Consider the following 16,180-nt stretch of genomic DNA (forward strand, 5'->3'; position numbering starts at 1 on the left):
GATGTTGATTATAATCATGTGAGATTTTAGAATTTATCTAGGAGCAAGAGAATGGGTTATTGGGTGTAGAAACACCATTAATAAGGACTATGAAGCTTTATTCTCACCAAGTGTTTGATAAAATGCCTAAGTGACCAAAACATGAGTATCATTGCTAATATGGAATCCCTTTGACTTGTATTGCTATAGATTAAAGTTGAAAGGGTTGACAAACATTGTATTACGTTCAAAAGCAGGAAGTTAAGATATGTGAGGTTAACTCTCTACGTTTGGGAATGTTTCTGATTCTCCCTATTCTTTATGACTATTACGAATTCCTCAGCAAGTAATTATGCCCCAGTTCCATGAATGGTTGTAGAACTTCTATTCTCTAGATGGCATAGTTCATAATTTATTCAATATCTTATAAGACTCAGTTGTGACAAATCAATTTATTATGAATACATATACCAGTCTAGTTCCATTCAGTATTTCAGTATCATATATTGCAGTATGATTCTCATTTTCTAATTTTAAATCCCTGAATGTTGAACACCTGTATTTGGGCCTGAGGCCGCAGTTTATGCTTTAAGCATTTTTGGGCCTGAGGGCGCAGATAATGTATACGTATACTTGGGCCCGAGGTCGTAATTTGTACACATATATATTGGGCCTGAGGCCGCAATTTAATATTCAGATAAACAGGTGGTTCATCATTCAAAAGAGGGAGTATTCATATCCTTACTTTCTTATCAATTCTCAGTTATCAGTTCAGTTTCAGTTTCAATATTTACAGTTCTTTCTTTCAATTGTTTTACATACCAGTACAATTCAAATATACTGACATCCCTTTTTGTCCGGGCCTGGATCTCGCGATGCAGGTGACGATTTACAGGTTGACGATTCTGCTTGCTAGGACATCTCATATTAGCTATTGGTGAATCCCAGTCTTTCAGGGCATTATCCCTCCCTTTTTTAGTCTTTATAGTATTTCAGTTAATAAGGTATACCGGGGATCTTGTCCCGGTAAACAGTTAGCATTTCGATTTTCTTTAGAGGCTTCGTAGAATATAGCCCAGTAAGTCAGATATTAGCAGGCTTTTTATGTGTTAGCCTTGTCGGCTACTCGTTTATACTTGCAGACTTTTCAGTACTTTCCGCATTTATGATATTTCAGTCAGATTCTTTAGTAAATCAACATGTTGCATGTTTATATTCAGATTGTAGTTATACCACATGTTGATCCAGCCACCCAGTTGGTTCGCTCGGTCACATGTAGTTAGGTATCGAGTGTCGTGTTACGTCCAGGCTATGGTTCGGGGCGTGACATGGTATGCCACTCTATTAGCTTCTCTATACACGTGCTTTAGGGTTGGATTACCTGTATCATATAATAGGGACCTGCAATCATCAATCAAATTTTTATAGAGACAATTATCGTTAGATAATAAATTGATTAGTTCTTGACAATCAGTTTCGATAGTTAATGGCAGTAAATTTTTTTCCAAGGCAAGCTTTACTCCATGGAAGAGAGGTAGTGTTTCCATATAGATGTTAGTAGCATGTTGTATTCCCATATTGAAACCCAATATAGTACATGTAAAAGTTTCGAAATACAACACACGGTATTGAATCTTCACCTATAGAGAAATTTTCGAATTCTAGTATAGTATGATGGAGTTTTACATATAAAAGTATCGAGGTCTAGCTTCGATTGTTGGAGTTATTCCGTATTTTTGGTTAGAGTATTTTCATCCAAATTTTATCTTTACACTGCAGAATACTTACTTTATCGGTTCAATTTAAAAGTTGGCTAAATTCTAATAATTTTAGTTAGGTAATAAAATATCTCTACCTTTACTAATTATTTGAAATAGAGTGGAACTACAAAAGGTGTATTCATATTATATTATTCAATTCAAAATAGTACGAATTTTGAAACACTTTATTTTTTCAAAGTAGAGATAAGAAAGTTTCAAGTGGTTGCAGTTGCTAAGCACGCCGTTTAAAATGATATTTAAGGTTATAGAAACTAAATAAAAAAATTAAGATAATTTATCTTTTATCTCAATAAGATTCATGTGCTATATGTGATTGTATCCAAAAAGTAAGCGACTTTCTGTTATTGGAGACATAACGTTAACAAATTTTATAATGGAAATTCATTCAAGCAAATGCACTCTTCCCACTTTTTCCTGACAGAATAAACACCCCATCTATTTTCTTTTGATATCTCTAGACTAATTAAACCATTTTTTCGAAATTGGTCAGTAAAAGAAAAAGAATTCAAGATTCTAGAGTCTACAGAAGGTTGATCAATTCGCCTCAGCTCAATTGAAAAGTCGAACCTAGGATTGTTTTGTCAACGACCGCGTCCCGGGCCGGAATGTCTATATATACAAAAATTATATAAGTTTTACACTTTTTCGGCTAGAAAAAATAAAGATTAAATCTGGCACGAGATAAATGAGAAAAAATTCCTAAATTATATAAGTACGAATGTGTATAGTGTGATAAGTACGAAGTGCCTTTGATATTTGTCGGCCCATTTCTGCACCAATAAAATTTTCATCTTCCAAACCCCACATTCAGGCCCAGTTTTCTTAATATGGGCATTGATCACTGAACACTTTCACACCAATCACCAATCATAGAACTCTTCACTACACTCTTACACCTCAGACGAACAGATCCTAATCTCAGGTGAATATGCGTCGTTGCTACTTGTATAATTTACAAATTAACGCACCTAATTTTATAAATTCGTCTGTTTATTTACAGGAACATGCCGTTTGAAAGTTTTATCTCTTTTGCTAAGGAAGTTCTCAAAACCTATTTCGTTTTTTCTTTTGATATCTACAGACTAATTAAACTAATTTTTCAAAATTGGTCGAGTAAAAAAAAAAGAATTCAAGATTCTAGAGTCTAGAGAAGGTTGATCAGTTCGCCTCCGCTCAATTGAAAAGTAGAACCTAGGACGGTTTTGTCAACGAACGCGTCTCGGGCTGGAATGTCTACATATATATTTTTTTATATATATAAACATTTTGTATGTTATATACAAAAAATATATAAATTTTATATACTTTTTCGCCTAGAAAAAAGTAAAGATTAAATCTGGCGTGGGCTAAATGTAAAAAAAAGCCCTAAATTTTACAAGTATGAATGTGTATAGTATGATAAGTATGAAGTGCCTTTGATATTTGTCGGCACATTTATGCACCAATCAAATTTTTATCTTCCAAACCCACATTACGGCCCAATTTTCTTATTATGGGCACCAATCACTGAACCCTTTCACACCAATTACCAATTACAGAAACCTTCACTACACTCTCACACCTCAGACGAAGAGATCCTAATTTCAGGTGAATATGCGTCATTGCTACTTGTATAATTTACAAATTAACGCACCTAATTTTATAAATTTGTCTGTTTATTTGCAGGAACATGTTAATTGAAGGTTTTATCTCTTTTGCTAAGGAAGTTCTCAAAACCATTTTCTTTTTTTCTTTTGATATCTCTAGATTAATTAAACTAATTTTTCGAAATTGGTCAGGTAAAAAAAAAAAGAATTCAAGATTCTAGAGTCTACAGAAGGCTGATCAGTTTGCCTCCGCTTAATTGAAAAGTCGAACCTAGGACGATTTTGTCAACGAACGTGTCTCGGACCGAAATGTGTATATATACATTTATTGTATATAGAGTCATTATGTATGTTATATACAAAAAAAAATATAAATTTTATACACTTTTTCATCTAGAAAAAGTAAAGACTAAATCTGGCACAGGCTAAATGTGAAAAAGCCCTAAATTATATAAGTACGAATGTGTATACTATGATAAGTACGAAGTGCCTTTGATATTTGTCGGCCCATTTCTGCACCAATTAAATTTTCATCTTCCGAACCCCACATTCAAGCTAAATTTTCTTATTATGGGTACCGATCACTGAACCCTTTCATACCAATCACCCATCACAGAACCCTTCACTATACTCTCATACCTCTGACGAACAGATCCTAATCTCAGGTGAATATGCGTTGTTGCTATTGTCTAATTTACAAATTAACGCACCTAATTTTACAAATTCGTCTGTTTATTTGCAGGAACATGCCGATTGAAGGTGTTATCTCTTTTGCTAAGGAAGTTCTCAAATCCTATTTCTTTTTTTCTTTTGATATCTCTAGACTAATTAAACCATTCTTTCAAAATAGGTCGAGTAAAAAAAAGAATTCAAAATTCTAGAGTCTAGAGAAGGTTGATCAGTTCGCCTCCGCTCAATTGAATAGTCAAACCTAGGACGGTTTTGCCAACGAACGTGTCTCAGGCCGGAATATCTATATATACATTTATTGTATATATAGACATTATGTATGTTATATATAAAAATTATATATATTTTAAATACTTTTTCGACTAGAAAAAGTAAAGATTAAATCTGGCGCGAGATAAATGTCAAAAAATTCCTAAATTATATAAATACAAATGTGTATAGTATGATAAGTACGAAGTGCCTTTGATATTTATCGGCCCATTTCTGCACCAATTAAATTTTCATCTTCCGAACCCCACATTCAGGTCCAATTTTCTTATTATGGGCACCGATCACTGAACCCTTTCACACCAATCACCAACCACCCATCACAGAACCCTTCACTACACGCTCACACCTCAGACGAACAAATCCTAATCTCAGGTAAATATGCATCGTTGCTACTTGTATAATTTACAAATTAACACATCTAATTTTTCAAATTCGTCTGTTTATTTGTAGGAACATACCGATTGAAGGTGTTATCTCTTTTGCCAAGGAAGTTCTCAAAACTTAATTCTTTTTTTCTTTTGATATCTTTAGACTAATTAAACCAAATTTTCGAAATCGGCCACGTAAAAAAAACTCAGGATTCTAGAGTCTAGAGAAGATTGATCAGTTCGCCTCTGCTCAATCGAAAAATCGAATCTAGGATGGTTTTGTCAATGAACGCGTCTCGGGACGGAATATCTATATATATATTTATTATATATATAGACATTATGTATATTATATACAAAAATTATATAAATTTTATACACTTTTTCAGCTAGAAAAAGGTAAAGATTAAATTTGTAACGACACGGCCGGTTGTTTTTGATCTCTACTGTATTGTTCGGCAGTTTAAGGCGTTGAGTAGCTTCACTTTAGGTATTACGACTTGTACGTGTGGTCGGAATTGAATTTCAGGAAGTTCAGGATTGATTTGGATAGAAAATTCTAATTTCGGAAGCTTTAAGTTGGAAGAATTGACTAAGGTTTGACTTTTAGTAAACGATCTCGGAATCAGGATTTGAAGGTTTTAATAAGTTCGTATGATGATTTCGGGCTTGTGCTTATGTTCGGGTCGAGTATCGGGTGGCCCGGGAGCATTTCAGTGCTTATTATAGAAGGTTGGCATTTTAAAGGTTTAAGAATTTCATAAGTTTGGTTTGAAGTGGATTTTGATGTTATTGATGTCCTTTTGGGGTTCCGAGCCTTCTAATAGATTCGTTATGTCATTTATGACTCGTGTGCAAAATTTAAAGTCATTTTGGATTGATTTGATACGTTTCGGCATAAGATATATAATTTGGAAATTTGAAAATTCATAAGTTTGATTCGAGGCGCGATTCATGATTTCGATATTGTTTGACGCGGTTTAAGACTTCGACTAAGTTTTTATTGTATTTTTGGATGTGTTAGTATGTTTGGACGGGGTCCCGGGTGCCTCGTGTGAGAAACTGATCAAGTTTGGGCTTGGGAGAAATGCTGAAGTAGCTGGCATCTGGTGTAACCGTACCTGCGAGGTTTTGGTTGCAGGAGCAGCCAAGAGGGTCACAGGAGTGGTTCTGGGTGATCTGGGCAGTGGCGCAGGTGCAAGACCATTTCCGCATCTGTGATGGCGCAGATGTGGCATCCTTGAGTGCAGAAGCAGAATGGATGGGGAATGTTCAGACCGCAGATGCGGTCGAGTTCCGCAGAAGCAGAACCGCACCTGCGCAGGAGGAGCCGCAAAAGAGCTGGAGGGGCCGCAGATGCGGAGGTTGAGGGGCCTGAAGGGAGCCACAAAAGTGACTTTGTGCCGCAGAAACGACTCATATTCCACTGATGCGAAAATGTCGCTAGGAAGTGAGGTTTTTATAAAAACGGGATTTGGTCTATTTTCACCCATTTTCACTTGGTTAGGGCTATTTTGGAGAGCTTCAAGCGGAGAGTTTTATCAAGAAACACTAGGTAAGTGACTTCCACCTATTACAAGTTAAATACATGGTTGGTATATAGATTTAAACATGGAAATTAATAGAAATTTGGGATTTTTGGTACAAAACCTAGATTTTTGTATTTTTGGAATTTGACCGCGAAATTGGACATGGAATTAGGAATAAATTATATATTTGAGTTCGTGGTGTTATGGGTAGAGTTTATCTTCAAAATGTTTTGAAATCCGGGCGCATGGTCCCGATGGTTGACTTTGTTGGGTTTTGAGAGAAGCTGGGAATCATTATAAATTGTTAAATTATATGCGTTGGGGTATATTTTGATTGGTTTGCACGTTGTTTGACTAGTTTTGAAGAGATGGGCATCGGTTTGAGGTGTTAGAGAGGCTTTGGAGCTGGTTATGGAACTTCGGAGCGAGATAAGTCTCATATCTAACCTTGTGAGGGGGAAACCATCCCTTAGGTAATTTTTGTTGTTATGTTCAACTAGTTGTGGGTGCTACGTACGCACGAGATGACGAGAGTCCGTACGTAGCTATAGCATATTTATGTCCGGATAGACTTAGGATCTTATCATGTAATATTTGAATGATTGAACTCATTCTGATGGCTTAATTAATTGAAGTTATAATTGAAATTGATTTAGAAATAAATATATGTACACTAGGCCAAGCCTTAACACTTTTGAGTTGTGGGCGAGTTATTTGAGGAACGGTAAAGATTATATTCATTTTGTGCTCATGTGGTGTATTGTAAACAAGTGTCTCGTGATTAGTTAACTTCCTTCCTTTTCTTGTGGAGCGGGCCGAATGCCTCGGCAGTATATAGATGCATCTATGGTTTGTGTCGCTCGACCCTCGGCAGTGTACACATTATTTTGGATCGGGCCGAACGACCTCAGAATAATCGTGCGCTATATCGCTAGTAGCCCGAATATTCACGAGCTAATCTCTCTACTGAAGCCCGACATTTATATGGTATTCCTTATTTATTTTATAATGACACTTGATATTTTCTGAGCTGGTAAGGTAGAATACAAGATTTAGAAATTCTTGCTTTAAAAGAAGTAATTGGAAGATTATGTAACTTACATATTTACCCCATCATTGTCGTATGCTTCATATCTTCTCATGTTTTATTACATTATTTTATTGGACCTTTAGTAAGTGTCAATGTTGACCCCTCGTCACTACTTCTCCGGAGTTAGGCTAGATATTACTGGGTACGCGCTGATTTACGTACTCATGCTGCACTTCTGCACTAAATGTGCAGGATCTGACAGGTTCCTTGATGATCACCTTGGCGTGTAGGCACACCTGTTGAGGAGACTTCATGTGAGTTGCATTCCAGGATATGCATCGCAGTCCACCGAGTCTCCATTGTATTATTTATTTTATTCCGTCTTATTACATTCAAGACATATGTTGTATTATTATTGTACTCCTTAGAAAATGCTCATGCACTTGTGACACCGAGTTTTGGGAGTTCCTACGAGTTTTTCGTTATTGTAGTTTTGTAAATTCTATTTCATACGATTTAATTAAGGAAAATTATGATTTCAAAATATAAAAATAGGTAATTAAGTTGATCAATCATCGTTGGCTTGCCTGACAGCGATGTTAGGCGCCATAACAACCTTTAGTGGATTTTGGGTCGTGACAACTTGGTATCAGAGTGTTAGGTTCACTTAGGTCTCACGAGTCATGAGAAAGTCTAGTAGAGTCTTGCAGATTGGTACAAAGACGTCTGTACTTATCTTCGAGAGGCTACAGGGCTGTTAGGAGCACTTTCCTTCTTGATTTCCTCATCGTGCGGTTTGATTCCATTGAGGCTTGTGACTTTGTTTCCTTCCTACTCAATCTTATGCGACATGAAACGCTTATTATCACTTGGACATCGAGGAGTTGTAGTGGTACTACAGACGTGGTGCATGATATTTTTCCCTGCGTGTTCGGGCGGGCTATTATCGTCGCTCTACAGAAGGGTGTTCTGTCGTTTCAGTTCAGTATCAGTACTTCCTAATGCACAGATTGTTATGATGTTCATGCATTGTTATCGCATAGTGTTTGTGTAATGGTAGGTTACTTGTCTATGTGCCGAGTCAGTGAATGACTTGAAAGGAGGATTTTTCAGTGCATGATTTAGAGGTTCAACATTTAATTCCAACAAAGGAAAGGCAACCAAACTATGGATGTTAAGGTTTTGGTTGATGGAGTAACGAGACTTGGTATTTTCGAGCGTGGTGAAATTTTCATTGTGATGCGGTGTCATCGTCCTTGTTTGAATGCATTAAGGTTCGCCGGTGGTATGGTCTTCTTGATTTTTCCTTCGGGGTAAGGTGTTGTGAAATGGTGCCTGAGGGGCGGTTATCAAAGATAGCGGTGTGCAGCGGTTTAGAATCGAATTGGTATTTCTAATGTTGATAGCTCGAGAAAGATGATCTTCTAGGAGGTTTAGAGTTGGTGGCAATTCATTAGCTCCAGTTCTACAGATATGGAGTTGGTATAAGGCAGCAGTTGGGCAACAAAGTATGAGGGAGGACATGGCGGGAAATGTCTCGTGGTAGTTGAATTACTAGCATGTCAAGTATGAACATCAGAGGTCAATAAGTTGCTTAAAGTAGATGGTTTGACCGAAGTGGGAGTGGCAGAGTAGCATATGGATTATGTGGTAGGATAGCCACGTGCCTTGAGAAAGTGTAGAACGGTTTGGGAGTTGTGATGGAAGGATTTGGAATAGTGGTTACTGTACGAAGAAATATGACAGAAAAGAGTTGCTTGAAATAAAGAGAGGCGTGAAGATTTGATTATCGTTTCTGATGCACTATGATTTGAGTTTGGAAGGTATTGTTGAACTTTCAGTTGATGTCAATGGGGAAGGAACAAACTTATACAGCTGGTGGGCGAGCATGGGCTTAGGAGAATCTACTGATTACGTGGTAGTTGTACCTAGTGCAACGTCGTTGGAAGATGTCAGTAAGGAATTCCACAGGTGGGTTATCTCCTGTGAGCAAGTTAGCGGTTGTGAGGTGTTGATGAAGCTTCTGTGAAGAATACCACTTGCTACTCGGTAAGAGTTCGAATAGGTGATTGTGACTGATGATTCAGAATGTTTATTAAAAGCTTAACAAAAGACTGCGAGAAATTTGGCGGGTTAACGGATCAAGATCATGGTAATTGAGAATGCGGAATCGTTGTGGGCTCTACATTATGTGGTGGTAGCTTAAAGCTAAGTGGAGGGAGCCCACCATTTATGATTAGATCGCGTGGGTGTATGCTTGTGTGGTTTCTAGTTATCGGTGTATTGGTGGATTATTTATGACAAAGAAAAAGGAAATGTCAGGAGTTAGTCGAACAAGGAACTTGATGAATGTGTGCTATACTTAGCCTTATCGATTGAGGTGCAGGATTTGGGAAGACCCCAAGTTTATGCTTCTTGTGGATGTAATGTACAAAGAAAAGAATTCAGCTGGTTGCTTCTTTGAGAGTGTGTTCATGTGCTAGCAGAGCGTTGAAGTTTAGTGATATTCAGGATCAGGTCAGAGTGGGTGACTCTCAACAACGGTTCTAGTGGGTTCAAGAATTAACGTACAATGCCTAAGGATTTCATGTCCGTTGTGTGGTTAGGGATCGAGTTTTCACAGTGGATTATGAATGGGACTTGGAATTTTCTATGTTATCATTGGGTATGCGATGCAGTATTGGAGGAAAGGAAGAAATAGCTTCGGATTTGCGGAAGGTCTTGCAGAATGGGTGTACCAATTGGAGATGCTATTGTGCGCGTAAGGAGGTATGAGATGATTCATGGGTATTGAGACGATATGGTCTCGCGATTCTGGTCACTCGGGATGAGTGCGGATTGAGTTCGTTATGTTATGAATGGAGCTATTATATTTCTAATTCAGGTCAAGAGTAAATTGAAAGAAGTTGGGTTGGTTAGTAATGGTTGAATCGGCATGATTGTGACAATGATTAGTTCCTTCGGTGTGTGAAGTTATAAATGTGATTTGTGGACGTACGTGCGGGATTACAACCACCATAACTTGATTGATTTGGGAGGTATTTAATTCAAATGGCCTTGTTGTATAAATAGATTCTGGAAGAGTTATGTCGGTTTAGATCACGACTTGAGGTTTGTATTTTTCTGTGGTTTGGGAATTCAGTGGCATGTTGCATTGGTTCTTCTAAAATGAGCTAAGTGAAAGGTTTCTAGCCAATGAAGTGGTTATTCTACTAGTAGTTCGAGGGTTATGGCGAATGCGCGTATTATCGCATAGCGGCATGATAGGTGCAGTGAGCGGAATGGGAATTTGAAAGTTGAGGATCAAGGTTGGGGTTCGGTGTTGACAAGAATATCACGAGCTCAGATGAGCAGGGGAAAATTTAGATGTTCAGAGTACGCTGGCATTTTCTTTAGTGTCGCCTGAGAACGGCGTTCTGTGTAAGAGGCTTTGTGTATTGATTTGCGGATTCATGATTTGCTTTACAGAATTAGAACGGTTGGTGGTATGGATGTGCAGACCTTTCTACCTGGGCGGAAGGTCGTGGGAGTGTACCCCATTGGGAGATTTGTATAAGTGTGGTATGTTAGTCACCTGATTGTTAAAGATTAAAACCAAGTGTGGAGGTTATGGTAATATCGTAAATGCGAGAGTTTATTCCTGAGAGGCGTTCAATTCTTTTGGTTGTGGACTGTGGGAGTTTGTTTCAGATTTGACGGTTGTTCTTATGTGTCATGAATAGGGCTATTGTGGATCTTTGGAAGGTTATTGGCCCAGTATGGTATGATCAGAATCGGTGTAAGGTATGTTGGTGGGTCTAATGTGAGTGTGTGCTCTATGTCACGTCAGATATGTTTGTTCGTCATAACATTGCTTACGGAGGAGGCGTCGGGCATTGGATGTTTTTCCCGTCATCAGCTATTCCATGTAAATCTCTATTGTGCATTGTGGGTTGTGAGACGACTTGATTATTCGCACTCGTGTTAAGGTCTTGTGTAGTTTATGGTATTATGTGAGCAGGATGGCTCTCGAGATGCAGGTCATCATTGCACGTTACTTTTTCTTGGGTTTCATGGCGTATGGCACTATCCTTCTCCCCAGGATTTGTATTATGCACTTGGTGTGCTTGTGGTCGATATTCACGCCACCACGGGCATGTTATGTGGATCGGTTTGCACGCTGCAATAGTGTCATGACGGATCGTGTTGCACACTGCAACAGTGAGATGTTGATCATAGTTCCTTACACTTATTTTGTGTGCCTTGTTTTTCACCCCTGAGGTAGGTTCATAGCATCTATTTGACCGTTTTATTTGTTACGCAGGCTGGGTAATTCCCTGTCGGAGTTCGTTCTTCCTTATGAGTTATATTCAAATGGTAGCTTGTTGGTGTTTTGATGGTGCTGCATAAGATCTTGGTTAGTGTTTGAGGTAACTCATTGCCCGAATTGTTTGTATGGGGTGAGACGAGATTATTGGACCTGAAATTAGTGCAATCAGATTTATATAAGGTACATTAAAGAGAAAATATCATTATTCAGTTCAGAATGAGGTAATGGTTCTTGTAAGGAGGATAGACTCCATGAATTATTGATTTGACAGGTTGTTATGAGTTTCTACACGTCTCTTTCGTCATAGCAGTATTGAAACAGGATTTATATGCGTCATGAGATGTATTGCGGGCATCAGATTCGTGAAATTACAGCTATTGTGGTCAGTGGATGTTATTATGGGCAACCGACTAATATGGTGCATGGTTTTATTTCACCATCGGTTCATGATCATATTTTGGTACAGTGTGTGGTGATTGGTACGGTGTTCGTATGTTTGAATCTGGACTTGTAGAGAAATTCGGAGGTTGGAATTTGGTCCTAAGGTTTATTGACTAAATAAAAAGGAGGATCTTCAGTCTAACTCGAGCTAATGTGTTCAACTGGATTATGGTGGCACGAGGTGTTAAATAGTGATTTTGGACAACTCCGGAGCAGTCCTTAGCACGTTCGAGGACGAATGCATGTTTAAATGGGGGAGAATTTAATTACTCGACCGGTTGTTTTGAGATCTAGCGTGTCGTTCGACGGTTTGAGGCCTTGAGTAGATTCACTTCAGGTATTACTACTTGTACGTGTGGTTGGAATTGAATTTCGGGAAGTTCTGGATTGATTTGGAAAGAATTCTAATTTTGGAAGCTTTAAGTTAGAAATATTGACTAAGTTTTGAATTTTGAGTAAACAACCGCAGAATCGGGATTTGAAGGTTTCAATAAGTTCGTATGATGATTTCAAACTTGTGCATATGTTCGGGTCGAGTATTGGGTGGCCCGGGAGCATTTCGGCACTTATTATGAAAGGTTGGCATTTTAAAGGTTTAAGAATTTCATAAGTTTGGGTTAAAGTGGATTTTGATGTGATTGATGTCCGTTTGGGGTTCTGAGCCTTGGAATAGCTTCGTTATGTCATTTATGACTCGAGTGCAAAATTTGAAGTCATTTCGGATTGATTCGGCACAAGATATAGAATTTGAAAATTTGAAAATTTATAAGTTTGATTTGAGGCGCGATTCATGATTTTAATGTTGTTTGACGTGGTTTAAGGCTTCAACTAAGTTCGTACTATATTTTGGGATGTGTTAGTATGTTTGGACGGGATCCCGGGGGTTAGAATCAGATTGAAAACGGATCGAGTTTGGGCTTGGGGGAAATGCTGAAGCAGCTGGCATCTGGTGTAACCACACCTGTGAGGTTTTGGCCGCAGGAGCGGTTCTGTGCGAGCTGGGTAATGGCGCAGGTGCGAGACCATTTCTGCATCTGCGATGGCGCATATGTGGCGTCCTTGAGAGAAGAAGCGGAATGGCTGGGGAAGGCTGGGACCAAAGAAGCGAAGGCGCAGAAGCCCTGGAGGGGCTACAGATGGGGAGGTTGAGGGGCCTGAAGGGAGCCGCAGAAGCGGACTCTATGCCGTAGAAGCGGCTCATGTTCCGTAGATGCGAAAATATCATTGGGCAGTGAAGTTTTATAAAAATGGGATTAGGCCCATTTCCTCTCATTTTCACTTGGTTGGGGCGATTTTGGAGAGGTTCAAGGGGAGATTTTTATCAAGCAACACAAGGTAAGTGACTCCCACATATTACAAGTTAAATACATGGTTGGTTTATGGATTTAAACATGGAAATTAATAGTTGGGATTTTTGGTAGAAAACCTAGAATTTGGTATTTTTAGAATTTGACCGGGAAATTGGACATGGAATTAGGAATAAATTATATATTTGAGTTCGTGGTGCTTTGGGTAGAGTTTATCTTCGAATATTTTCAAAATTCGGGTGCGTGGGCCCGAGGGTTGACTTTGTTGGCTTTTGAGAGAAGCTGGGAATCATTATAAATTGTTAAATTATACGTGTTGGGGTATATTTTTATTGGTTTGCACGTTGTTTGACTAGTTTTAAAGAGATGGGCATCGATTTGAGGTGTTAGAGATGGGCATCGGTTTGACTTTGTTACCTTAGGTAATTTTTGTTGTTATGTTCAACTAGTTGTGGGTGCTACGTACGCACGAGGTGACGAGAGTCCGTACGTAGCTATAGCATATTTATGTCCGTATAGACTTAGGATCTTATCATGTAATATTTGAATTATTGAACTCATTCTGATGGCTTAATTAATTGAAGTTATAATTGAAATTGATTTAGAAATAAATATATGTACACTAGGCCAAGCCTTAACACTTTTGAGTTGTGGGCGAGTTATTTGAGGAACGGTAAAGATTATATTCATTTTGTGCTCATGTGGTGTATTGTAAACAAGTGTCTCGTGATTAGTTAACTTCCTTCCTTTTCTTGTGGAGCGAGCCGAACGCCTCGGCAGTATATAGATGCATCTATGGTTTGTGTCGCTCGACCCTCGGCAGTGTACACATTATTTTGGATCGGGCCGAACGACCTCAGAATAATCGTGCGCTATATCGCTAGTAGCCCGAATATTCACGAGCTAATCTCTCTACTGATGCCCGACATTTATATGGTATTCCTTATTAATTTTATAATGACACTTGATATTTTCTGAGCTGGTAAGGTAGAATACAAGATTTAGAAATTCTTGCTTTAAAAGAAGTAATTGGAAGATTATGTAACTTACATATTTACCCCATCATTGTCGTATGTGTGTGTGTGTGTGTGTGTGCGCGCGCGCTCCATCCCCACTAACTTAGTCAAAACAATCTATATATATATATATATATATATGTGTGTGTGTGTGTGTGTGTGTGTGTGTGTGTGTGCACGCGCGCGCTCCATCCCCACTAACTTAGTCAAAACAATCTATTATACGCTACTTAGAAGCACAAGTCACTTGAGTTGAAAATAATAAAGTACATGGATGAACAAAAAGGATGACTAACCTACAATTTGAACTTTGAACTTGCTGTTGTGAAGGAGAATGAAATTCTCTTTGTATTTGTCAAAAAGAAATTGAATATTCGTTGCTTTTGGAAGATATTAGCAGACTAGCGGACAAGATAAAGAATTGGAAAAGATGATGGATTAGAGCTTCAATCAATAAAAAAGGTCTTGACTTTTAAATTTAATACATTTCAGTTCCTTTTTAAAACTTTTGAGTAATTACCAAGCTGACTTTAGAGAATTTGGGTATTATATGAAGGACTTATTCAATAAATTTTGTTTTAGTTTGAAAAAGTCTCAGGGGCTTATGCCTCAAACGCCCGGGCGTACACCCCGAATTACTGAGCATACGCCTCTTGAGACTTTCGCCTCAAACAATCGCCTCGGGGCATTTTTGGTGTGTCTCGCCTCGAAAATGCCTTTTAAAACACTGTTCTAGAGAAGGTTGATCAGTTGCCTCCGCTCAATTGAAAAGTCGAACCTAGGACGATTTTATCAACGAACGTGTCTCGGGTCGGAATGTCTATATTTATTTTTTGTTTATATAGACATTATGTATGTAATATACAAAAATTATATAAATTTTAAACACCTTTTCGACTAGAAAAAGTAAAGATTAAACCTGGCGCGAGCTAAATGTGAAAGAAGCACTAAATTGTATAAGTACGAATGTGTATAGTTTGATAAGTACGAAGTGCATTTGATATTTGTCGGCCTATTTCTGCACCAATCAAATTTTCATCTTCCGAACCCCACATTCAGGCCTAATTTTCTTATTATGGGCACCGATCACTGAACCCTTTCACACCAATTACCAATCACCCATCACAGAACCCTTCATTACACTCTCACATCTCAGACGAACAGATCCTAATCTTAGGTGAACATACATCATTGATGCTTATATAATTTACAAATTAACGCACCTTGTTTTACAAATTCGTTTGTTTATTTGCAGGAATATGCCGATTGAAGGTTTTATCTCTTTTGCTAAGGAAGTTCTCAAAACTGACGCATTTTAAACTTGTGAGGGCTTAGGCGTAGAGCGAATAATATCACTAGCGGGCTGGAGTTTTAAACTATGCCCGAATTGCAGTGTTCTAGATGAACTCAAAGAATCATGAGGCACAACTAGATATGAAGCAAAATAGGATGACACATAGGAATAAGTAGAGCCCAGATCAAATAGAACTGAAGCATCTCTGCAAACTGGAACAATACTTGTGATAACGGTGTCAGATGACTCGACCTTAGGTCTAGCTAGGAATGCATAAAAACAGGGTTGAGCCCCACCACCCCGACCTCCGCGTCTCATACGGCCTCTACTTCTAACTGCCTGACCTCCACCTCTAATGGTCTGACCTTCACCTCTGGCAGCCTGACACCCACCTCTAGCTGGCTGAGCAGGCAATGAAGCAACTGGTGCTGGAACCATGGCACGAGAACTCTACTGTGGCATGCTGCTCAACAATCTAGGGCATTGCCTCCTGATGTGACTTGTACCCCCACACTCAAAACACCCTCCAGTTGTTGTGGCTACCGAAGCTGAGACTGACCCGAACGGGTCGGATAACCAT

Source organism: Nicotiana tomentosiformis, chromosome 6 (genome assembly GCF_000390325.3).
Source record: "Nicotiana tomentosiformis chromosome 6, ASM39032v3, whole genome shotgun sequence".
Lineage (NCBI taxonomy): Eukaryota > Viridiplantae > Streptophyta > Magnoliopsida > Solanales > Solanaceae > Nicotiana > Nicotiana tomentosiformis.